General features: G+C 31.3%; 1 long non-coding RNA gene across 4 annotated transcripts in view; it reads left to right on the forward strand.

Moving 5' to 3' along the window:
- The window catches only part of LOC118182298 (uncharacterized), a 29,082-nt gene extending 19,190 nt beyond the window's left edge, over nucleotides 1-9,892 (forward strand). For all 4 annotated transcript variants that reach the window (XR_004757045.2, XR_015044404.1, XR_015044405.1 and 1 more), the window contains exon 3: nucleotides 9,595-9,892. This is a non-coding gene — a long non-coding RNA (uncharacterized LOC118182298). The remainder of the gene's footprint in view (nucleotides 1-9,594) is intronic.
- The last annotated feature ends 389 nt before the right edge of the window (nucleotides 9,893-10,281 follow it).

A 10,281-nucleotide genomic window follows, 5' to 3' on the forward strand; every position in this document is an offset into this window, starting at 1 on the left:
AAAGGGCCTTGGCGACCCTTATATTCAACAGCACTCATCTTGAAATTGCATTAGTATTTGATATTGTATGTATTCTTTGAAGCTTCCATTTTAGGAAGTGTAATAAGAAAGAGAGGAAGTTTCGTTACTTCTCCATTACTGCATCTGGTCATTTGCTTTATGTCGATGATGGTTATAGTTTAAGTTTTCTAGGTCTTCCCTTATTTCCTCTATTTCAGTCGTATGCAATAAACCCTTTAAAACAACTTTTAGATTTTTATCCTGGAATAGAACATACAAATGATGCTCAACTTCTAAATCTTTGAGCAGCGTAACTATGCCTCAATAGCTATCTGCATTATCTGTAATAACTTTAACGCTATCCTGAATATTTTGTCCAGTGAATTCAAATTTATGCTGACGAAACAATTTTTTAAGTTTACTATAACTAAATGTATTTTCCTGTAAAATTATGGGTGGTAATTTAGTGGATTTGGGTGGTTCGCTATTATTTTTTGTCTGGGATGTTATTTGTTCATCATCATTATTACTTGTATCCATTTACGGATTGCCCGCTTGTATACTGGGAGTTTGTGAAGTTGTATTAATTGCATTAGTATCTGATGCTATAATAGGCTTGGGTGTTGTAATGACTGGTGATATAACCTGAGTTTTCGTGCTAAGTTTAATTTTCTTAGCAATGGATCTCTGCGTTTTGGTTCTCACAATCTGATCTCCTCTTCGCCTATTGGGGTTATCATTATCTTAGCTAAAGTCTGTATCAAGAGTTAGCTCCTCATCTGAAGCTGTGCGCTCCTCATCTGTAACTAGGTGTGTGTAAAAATCCAAAAACCCATCAAAAAATCAAAATCGATTAATATTTAAATAATAAAATTAATCCACTCTTAAAAATATTACTTGCCACATGATAAGATAGCACTTATATCCATATGAACCAGCAGTCAGGTTAGGCATATGGCAAGTCAATATGCAAAAAATGATAATTAAATAGATTGTATAATGTCATGAAATAATGCATAAGATTGCTAAATGCAATTGACAAAATCATACAAATCGAAATAGCATTAAAAATACTGTTCTGACTGAGTATGCAGAGCTCGTGATCACATTCACCGAAGTGTGAAATCGTAACTCATTAGAAACTGGATTTGGTGGCAGGCGCAGTCTCTCACGATCACGACCTTCTTCCTCCGAGTCTCCCATCCGAGATATGAATTTAAGAATATTTGCACTGTATGCTTTTATGGAGAGTTTCTATACAGAAGTTTTTGCTGCTAGTCAAGATCTTGAAGTTCTATCAGATTGAAGGGAGTTAAGTTTATAGGATGGACCTTTAGAGAGATAACTCGTGGGAAATTATTAAATTATAACAGTGACTAAATTCAGTAGATATCTTTTTTTGTATGTGTGTATATGTGTATGATTTGGAAAAGAGACAAGTGCATGTGCACGACACAAAATTAAGTACTTTACTATTTTATAGCAGCCTTTGTGACAGAAAACAGTGTTGGTGCAATATGGAGTTATGAAAGTTCAATATGTTGCCAAATGTTGTAAATATTCACAAAAACAAAATTGTCTATAGTAATAATAAATCAGCAATTTATTCAATTTCTATATAACACAAGTTTATTTACATATATACATACAGAAAGAATTTAATATGCAGTTGTATTTAGTATAGCATTTAATACAATTTTGTGGGCAATTTATGTAAAATAATTGTATAATTTAACAGAACTTATTTAATATATATATTTATTATTGTATTTAATGAAGTTATATCAGTAGTTTATTTAAAAAAACATCATACATAAACACATTAGAAAATTCTATTTATTATTTTACATAATACAGTTTCCTTAGCAGTTAATTAAAAAACATCATATGTAAAAATATTGGAAAATTAATTTTTTTGTAAAAGTTTGTAGACTGTTTCAAGAGTTACTGCTAATAATAGCAGTTCAGCAGTTACTGGTATTAATGTGTCAAACATCGGCTGTAGGTTCGTTTTTCCATTGAAGGTTGAAAATAGCAAGCATAATAAGTATTTTATAAAGAAAAACCATTATATTGATACAGCACAACCAGTTAGATAGTTCACCGTTCATTTCTTCACACACACACACAAATAGGTAACTGTTGTTGTTTTTTTCCCGTCAGGAGAGAGCATAAATTTTTTTTATAGAAATAAAAAAGGGAGAAATGTCTATAAAACAATTGATGTCTATTTCACTCTTAAAACAGACTAGGGTGCAACAGCAACTTTTTACATAAAAACTTGCAAAAAGAAAGAAAATGAGTGTGAAGTTAACTGACTCCATGATTTATATAATCTTTGACATCCCTTCTTTCCTCATGTAAAGTCACAACTTATAAAGATAGACTTACAAAATTACACATTTCAGTTCTATAGCATGGATGCAATACTTATTCTTTATGAATATTGAAACACTTAACATTTTTTTTTTCAAATCCATAGCAGTTATTGCATTCATAAATAAGTCTTCATTTTTTAATTTGCTGGAGATAAGTTGAGGTCAAACACCCCATCACTTACCAGTCTTCGAATTAAATAGTATTGTATGCTAGTGTGCTTAATCCATTTTTTATTACTAATATAGAAAAATCAGTAGCAGATTTTACTATCGCAAAATAGTTTACACTTTTTCAAATCAAATTTTTAAACTTCATCTTTTTTAAAAAAAATTTTTGAATACATCAGTTCCTTTATTGCTTCTGATGAGGCAATATGCTTCACTTCCATGGTGGATAACTTGCACTTTTTTGTTTATAAATTATATTTAAAGTACCAGTACTTTAAATATAATATTGATCCACTCATGGATGCGTGTGAATTCTACTGCTTGCACAATCAGAGTCTGAATAGCAGTATACAATTAGATGTTTAATGCTAAATAAATTTAATTTGTATGATTTAGTACTATTGTGATAACTGAGCAATTTTAGCAATGCTTCCCAATGTCCAATTCCAGGATTCTCCTGAAACTGTGATAACATATGTACCATATGCGTGATATCAAGCCTAAGCCTATTAGGTACAAAAACTAAATATCCCAGTAGATTTCTAAAAGTAGTAGATTTCTAATTTACTCATTTCATCAATTTTTGCACTTGTAAACAGACAGTACAATCTTCCCTTTTTTTCTACCAGAATCCCTGTTTGATAACACAAGCTTTATATCTAACCACTTCATTCTTTTGTTTCTTTTTAGAATATAGACCCATTTCTTTCCTTTATTTTCCTTTCTGGCCTATCAAATAACTCACAAACTTTTCTTTTCTTCATTCAGTTTCTTCCCTCATTGTCTAATCCCATTTTTCAGCATTTGCATATTTCCATCCAACTTTAAAATTTCTACAGAATTTCCCTCCTGAAGTATGGAACTATTCTCCTTTTCTACAAAATTAACTTTTCTAGAGTCTTTGTTTTTGCCACTTAAGTCAAACATCTCTTTCTCAAATTTAATGGTTCTAGGTCAGTATTTTTTCAGTGTGTCTGTGAGATATAAAACAAGTGTTTGTGCCTTTAACATAGTCATATATATCTATTCATGTCACTTCTGACCTCTTAACTGCTTTTCTTTGCCAGTTTAAGGCTAAACCGTCTTCCAATGTGAATCTTCTGATGGGTCTTTTCATTATCTAGGAGTTTCTTGTTTTTTATTTGACTCTGATGACATTTGTGATTCTGAGTGTTTTAAGTTTTTGGCCAAGGATGTTATATACTGTGTTCGTTCCTTCATTGAACTTAACATCACAGGTTTCTAACAGCCTCCATTCTTCTGGGAGCTGTATTTTATATCCCCTAGTTTCGTTGGCATATCCTACCATGATTCCTTCTTTGCATCTCAAAGAAGGAAACATGCTGGGATAGAAAGAATGAAGGAATCATGCAAAGAAGGAATCTCATTTGCAATTTATCTCTAGTTTCTTTTGGTACACCAACATGTGCTTTACATCCAAGTACTTTAAAATGAATAACACTGGGTTTTCTATTGAAAAACATTTAATGAAAGGTTTGATTATTCGTATGACATACTCTTTTCCAATACATATGAAACATCCAAGAGTGTTTGCCTATAAATCATTTTGTACTTTACTATCATTAAACATAGCCTTAACTGCATCTAATATTGTTTAGTTAAAATGTTCACATGCACTGTTTGCTTCTGCAGTGTAAGTATTTGTACTTATAAAGTTTTTGGTGAAGTACTTTTCAAATTGCTTGTTACAGAATTCACCACTGTTATTGGTGCATATACTTATTAATTTTCTAAATTTTCCATGAGCCTGTGATATATTTAAAGTTACTGAAGGATTCATTTTTATTTTTCATTCAATATACAGCTACTAATCTACTATAGTCATCTGTGATTGCAAGGAAATTTTGCTTCCACCTTTAAAGTGGGCCACTAACATCTAAATAAAGTGGTTATTAGACAGTGGTTTATTAGATATCTTCAGAATGGATTTAAATGATATTCTGCTAGATTTGGCAATAATACAAGATTCAAACTTCAGAATGGATTTAAGTGATATTCTGCTAGATTTAGCAATAATACAAGATTTACACTTCTTTGGTGTTTCAGTTTCAGGCAACCCTTGAATGCTTTGATTTTTACTAGTGTTCTGAATGTAATCAAAATTTATGTGGCAAAAATCATCAATGCCATAGCTTTACATCATGTGCTTTATTTGACATTCATGTTTCTGTTCTATGACCCGTTTCCTTTTCGTCTGGTCCTTTAAGTGGTTTTACATGATAGAACCCATCATACCATTTTGCTTAACAGAATCTATTCCAAATACTGAAATATATCCATGTTTTACCATTTAAATCTGCAAAATGGATATCTACTTTTTCTAACCTTGCTCTTGATAGTAAATTTCTTAGATTTGGATTACACAATATATTTTCTTATTTAATCCAATTTTTTCAGTTGCCTACTTTTACTGCAAATTACTGTAATCTTTCTTTATATTTTATTTTTAGAATTTCCTACAGCTAGGGACATACATATATCGTTTATTTCTTCAAAATTTATCATTAAATTTCTGTTATTGCAGAAATGAATTGTAGTGGCTGTATCTCTGACCTAATTAAATTTATCCACATTACCTCCTTTATCTGTAGTTGGCACATAATTTTTCTACTAAAATTAATGCTTTATCTTTAAACTTTTAATCTTTTTGATCATACATTCTTAACTTCTGGTTTTTATTTAAAGTTCCCTTTACACTGTGCAAATTAAATGTTCAAATTTATGATATTTGTTACAAGGTCCTGTCTTCGTATTTCATGTTTTTTTCTTAGATTTAGTGTTATTCTCAGTTCTGTTTTCCCCTGTATTTGTGTAAATAATATTAATTATGCTTACCTTGCTCTTGCTCTTTTCTAAATTAGTATGTACCTGAAGAAGTTGACTTTCTTTATTGGATCTTCAGTGATTTTCTTTTTCCCCTACATAAAATCCTCATCCTTCCACCTATAAATTAGCTGTACTATCCTAAGGTAAACATCAGATTGCCTAAAATCCTTTAAAAAGATCCCTAAATTGTGTCCAGCTTCAGCCAGCTTGTGTTTGCAGTCATTTTTATCCTGGTGATGAATAATCCCATTTCTTCATCTGGTGAATACCTACTACTAAAAGATTTATCCTGTACCTGGATTTCTCTTGCTCTTGTTTTTGGTTTAAATTACTCACGTTTCTTTACTGTTTGAAGACTCTTGTATCGATGGACCTGAATTCCTATTTAATTAAACTAATAACAGTATTTGTAACAGAAAAAACTGAAGGAAGATCATAAAATGCTATTGTGTGAGAATCGAAGTAACAAATTATTCCCCCCCCTTCAACAAAATATTTCCTGGAAGAAACTAAATTTGCAAACTGCCTTTGGGAGTTCAAAATATGGATAATTTCCCCCTACCTATTGGCAAGATCCAAGAAAAGAGTGCATTGTCCAGGGTGTCTTCAAGCCTCAAGCACTAGAATTCCTATCCCTGCAACCAACAAGAAACTGTTCCAAGCCACCAGTTGCTGTACATATATACTATAACTTGGGACATGTATGTCAAAATTCCCTGGGGAAGGTTACCGCCCAATTGTTTTACTTTTAAATATTAATGTGTATTCTGATGATGTTCTCTAATGTAGTCCAATTTCATCTACATTACAAATTTCATGTGGCTTGTATTCATTTTCAGCCCAAGTAAAACGTCTTTTATCCAGTTATCAGCTGCATAATGATCCACTTATTCCTTCTCACCATGCAATTTCTGATGTACAGTGTTGGGTTTCCCTTTTTTGGACATATGTTTCAAAGAGCCGAAGATTAGTTGATGTAAAATTAGGAAACTGTTAGGAAAGCCTAACAGTTAGCAAATTAGTGAAAAAAGCTCTGGAAATAGAAACATTTTCACCTTTATAGCTTGAAACCATTTTAGAAAAGCAGTTTCAATGTCTGGCGATTTTCTTTGAGACATTGTCATTTTTATTAGTTCTTTATTAATTATAAATCTTTATTTAAGTAAATTATGCAAAGCTTTTTGGAAAATTTGTAGTATAAATGTAGTTTTTCTCTGGCTGTGATTACCATAAACATTAAAATTGATTAACAGTTTATCTTTTTCTTTCAGGCTTAATTATTTTTGCTTGAAATTTCAACATTAACAAAGAATGTTAAGCAAAGAACAAATTTTAAAATATTTTCTAGTGATTTATTCTAATTTCAGAATTTATGTTTGTAGCCAGCAGAGAGACCCCTTCATGATTACAAGCATTATCAGTGCTTTCCTTACATTTTCTTCATAACTTCTTTTCCATTCACACTCCAAATTTAAAATGCATGGCAATGCTTTGAAGCATTTCATGAGTTTTTTTATAACTCACTGGGAACATAATGTGTCTATCCCAGAGGGATTTTTAATACGGAAAATTTTAGAGATAGGATACCGAAGTTGTATTTTCACTTCTAATCAGCTGGTATTCGAAAAGGAGTTCTCACTCATTTGCATATTGGCTCTAGAGCAGTGGCTCTCAAACTTTTTTGCCCCATTCACTCCTTGCACCACTGCTAGACAATCATTCCTCACCTTCCTTTCCAAAACATAAAAAATACGTATTCATTTATTTAGATTATCTTTTAGTATGTTTTATAAATGAAATAAGAAAAAATATAAAAGCCCTTATTAAGTAACAAAACTTGAATAAAGGTATTTTTTTATACATGTAAATTAAAAACTTAACAGGTAAATAAAAGGCTAATTGTGTTCTCCCAGAAATTTTGAACTTCCCAGAGGAATTCTTCCCTGGTTGGGAATCCCGGCTTAAGGGAATTGTTTTACGTTAACCTTATGATAAGGAAGTTCTGCCTCTCTACATTGCAGAGAAAGAACATTCAAAGTAGTATCTCACATGTACAGGGACTGGACATTGGAAATTGTTGGTCAAAACGATTATATTGGAGCACTACATACCTGAATGACAAACTCACAGTCCACAATATGTTAAATGGGTGAACTACAAAAAGCTTTCGTAGGTACAAGTAAAATATTCTGGCTCTGAAATATCAGTCTTTTGCCAATCTGAGTTTAGTAACTAGTAGAGATGAGTTCAATAAATGGCAGTTTTTCTGTTTATTAGTATGCATTTGTTTTGGTTTCTAGAACTTTGAATTAATAAGCATCTGAGTGTATTAACCAATAAGTTTAATAGTAGCTGGTACTGAAATGCAGCAGGGGTTCTCAACCAGGGAGAATTTTATAGTTTCAATAGGGAATGCAGTCAACCCGTTATTTCACTGTTCAATATTTAGTTTTACTTTATCAATATAAAAAAATTGGTATTTATCAGCATTTTCTATACTTTTTGTCTATTAATTAATATAAAACTTTGAAAATAATCTAAATAAATATATGTATTTTTCAATTTTGAGAAAGGGTGATAATGAACTTCTGGCAGTGGTAAAAAAGCTGCATGGAGTAAAAAAGGTTGAGAACTCTTGGTAAACCTTAAATGTTTTGCTTAGGTTATGCGATCATTGATAAGATAACAAAAACAGCAATAAAAAAACATATTCTGTTTGCAAATTCTGTGATTTTGATATCGCTGTTGTCTGACTGAATGACAGTAATTCCAACCTATAGATAAACCAATTTGGTACTAAATATTACACACTTTTTATTATGGAAATGTTATGTATTTTCTACTTCATTGATATGTTCACCTAAGAGATTTCTTAAAGGTGTTATGTAAAAATTTAATTTTTCTCCTGCGAAACAATAGTGTTAATATTTGATGCTTTTACAGTACAAGAATAATGTTTTTAATCCTTTGATTTTTTTTTTTTACTTTAATATTTATAGCTTTTGAAAGAATGCATGATCTGCCTGATATATGTCTCAATTATTATTAAATGAACTAGAAAAATTTAAGAACGAAAAGTAAGCTTGCTGTGAGGGGTTTTCAGGTATATTAGTAAATTTTAGAAAATTATTTCATGGTATCTATCAGGTATGGAAACAAAAGTTGGTATAGTTCGAACGTATCAAGCGCAACCCTGGTTGGCATTCACCCCAAACACATAGACTCGCCCAAAGGGAGCATATTACTTGTTGCGACATGAAAGGTCTTCTCTTCTCCGGAAAGAGCTGGAGGAAAAGAAAGTCCCCATCCTTCCACCCTATTTTGAGAATAATTCGGTCTGAATGGCGCATGCATGTTTGCGCTCGTAGTCGTGGATGAGGCGGTCAAACTATACTTTTGATTATCGACATCCTTTTGAAAAGTATTCATCAGGCAACTCGCTGTGTCATTAAAATGTATTTATGTGGTAACAGATGAATGTTTATGCATGCAGCAGATGAAGGGAATTCTCCTTCAATGAAGATTGATTTTTGTTTTTGTTATACTGAATGAACTTTATTTTTCCTCTAAGGAACCATAATAAGACTGTGGAGTTTGCTGGCTGATTGGGGGGGGGAAGCATTGGATTTCTTTAGTTTTGCCTAACAGTAACCAACAAAAAATTTCAAATTCCGTGAAGTTGTATTTTGTAGACTAAAAATTTGTTATCTGATTTTTTTCGAAGTGTAAACAGATGGCTGCACACATGGAAAACAACAGAGGGTACAACACCTAATTTGTGCAATTCTCTGACTTTTTTGTTTTAAGTGAAAACAACTTGCTATATACAAAGAATGACAGTGTACCCATGGCAAAGTTATATATGATGTTGAGATTCTACAATTTTTTGACTTTTTTAAATTGTATACAGAGAGAGAACAGCACCCCCTCAAAAAGTTAATTTATAATGGGTATTTCTTGCATTTTTAATTTTGCAAGTTGGTTGCTGTTTTATGTTATTTTTAGTGTGCTGCTATTTTTTAAAATGTTTTCATGCCTTAGTTTATTGAAAATAAGTTGCCAACAGTTGACAACTTTTCAGGAGGGAGGGGTGTGAATAGCAAGAAAGTACCGGATTTTTTCATTAAACTTTTTTAAAATAATAGTTTCCAGAGATTTTCTTTTTGAAACATATTTATTTATTTCTTTATTTATTTTACAGGACATAAAAACTACAAATGCTGAAATATATTCAAAGGTTTTGGAAATTGGCAATTGCGTTTCCTGCTGCATTTTATGCTGGGAAATTAATAGATGATTCTGAAAAACGACGAATGTCAGATATTAGTAATAGAAGCAAGTTATATGGTCGTGAACTTGAACCTGGAGAATATTCTCCTTGGGATGAATATTTAAAAAAATAATTTGTAAATGCACTCTTATTATGTAATTTCTTATTAAGATTTAGATTTAACTGTAGGTTTGAAAATATAAATAAAAGAAATTTAAGATGTTTTGAATTATGTGTCATTTTGGTGATATGATTTGAATCATTGTAAAATTGTTTTTATGATTATTAAAGTTATTAGGGTTCATGTCAGTTATAGTAGCCTTGGTGAAAATTGGGAATCGATGTGATTTAGCTTGTCAGCAAACAGACTTGCTTATGTGCTGTAGTTTGTCTTTCACATATGCTTATAGTTCGTTTCTTCAGCTAGTAAAATTCTCTGTGTTTTTCATTGCCAAACATTTAATATGCTTACTATTTTGAATATTCCGTTATGCGACTAAATGTTGTAAAAGACTCTATCTTGCAGTCACCAGAAAGTTGCATTTCAAATTTATTTCTCTCTCTCTCTCTCTATATATATATGTAGTACATATTCTGTACAATGTGAGTTCTATGTAT

Source organism: Stegodyphus dumicola, chromosome 12 (genome assembly GCF_044657685.1).
Source record: "Stegodyphus dumicola isolate Sdum_Otavi_A_Nest chromosome 12, ASM4465768v1".
Taxonomy (NCBI): domain Eukaryota; kingdom Metazoa; phylum Arthropoda; class Arachnida; order Araneae; family Eresidae; genus Stegodyphus; species Stegodyphus dumicola.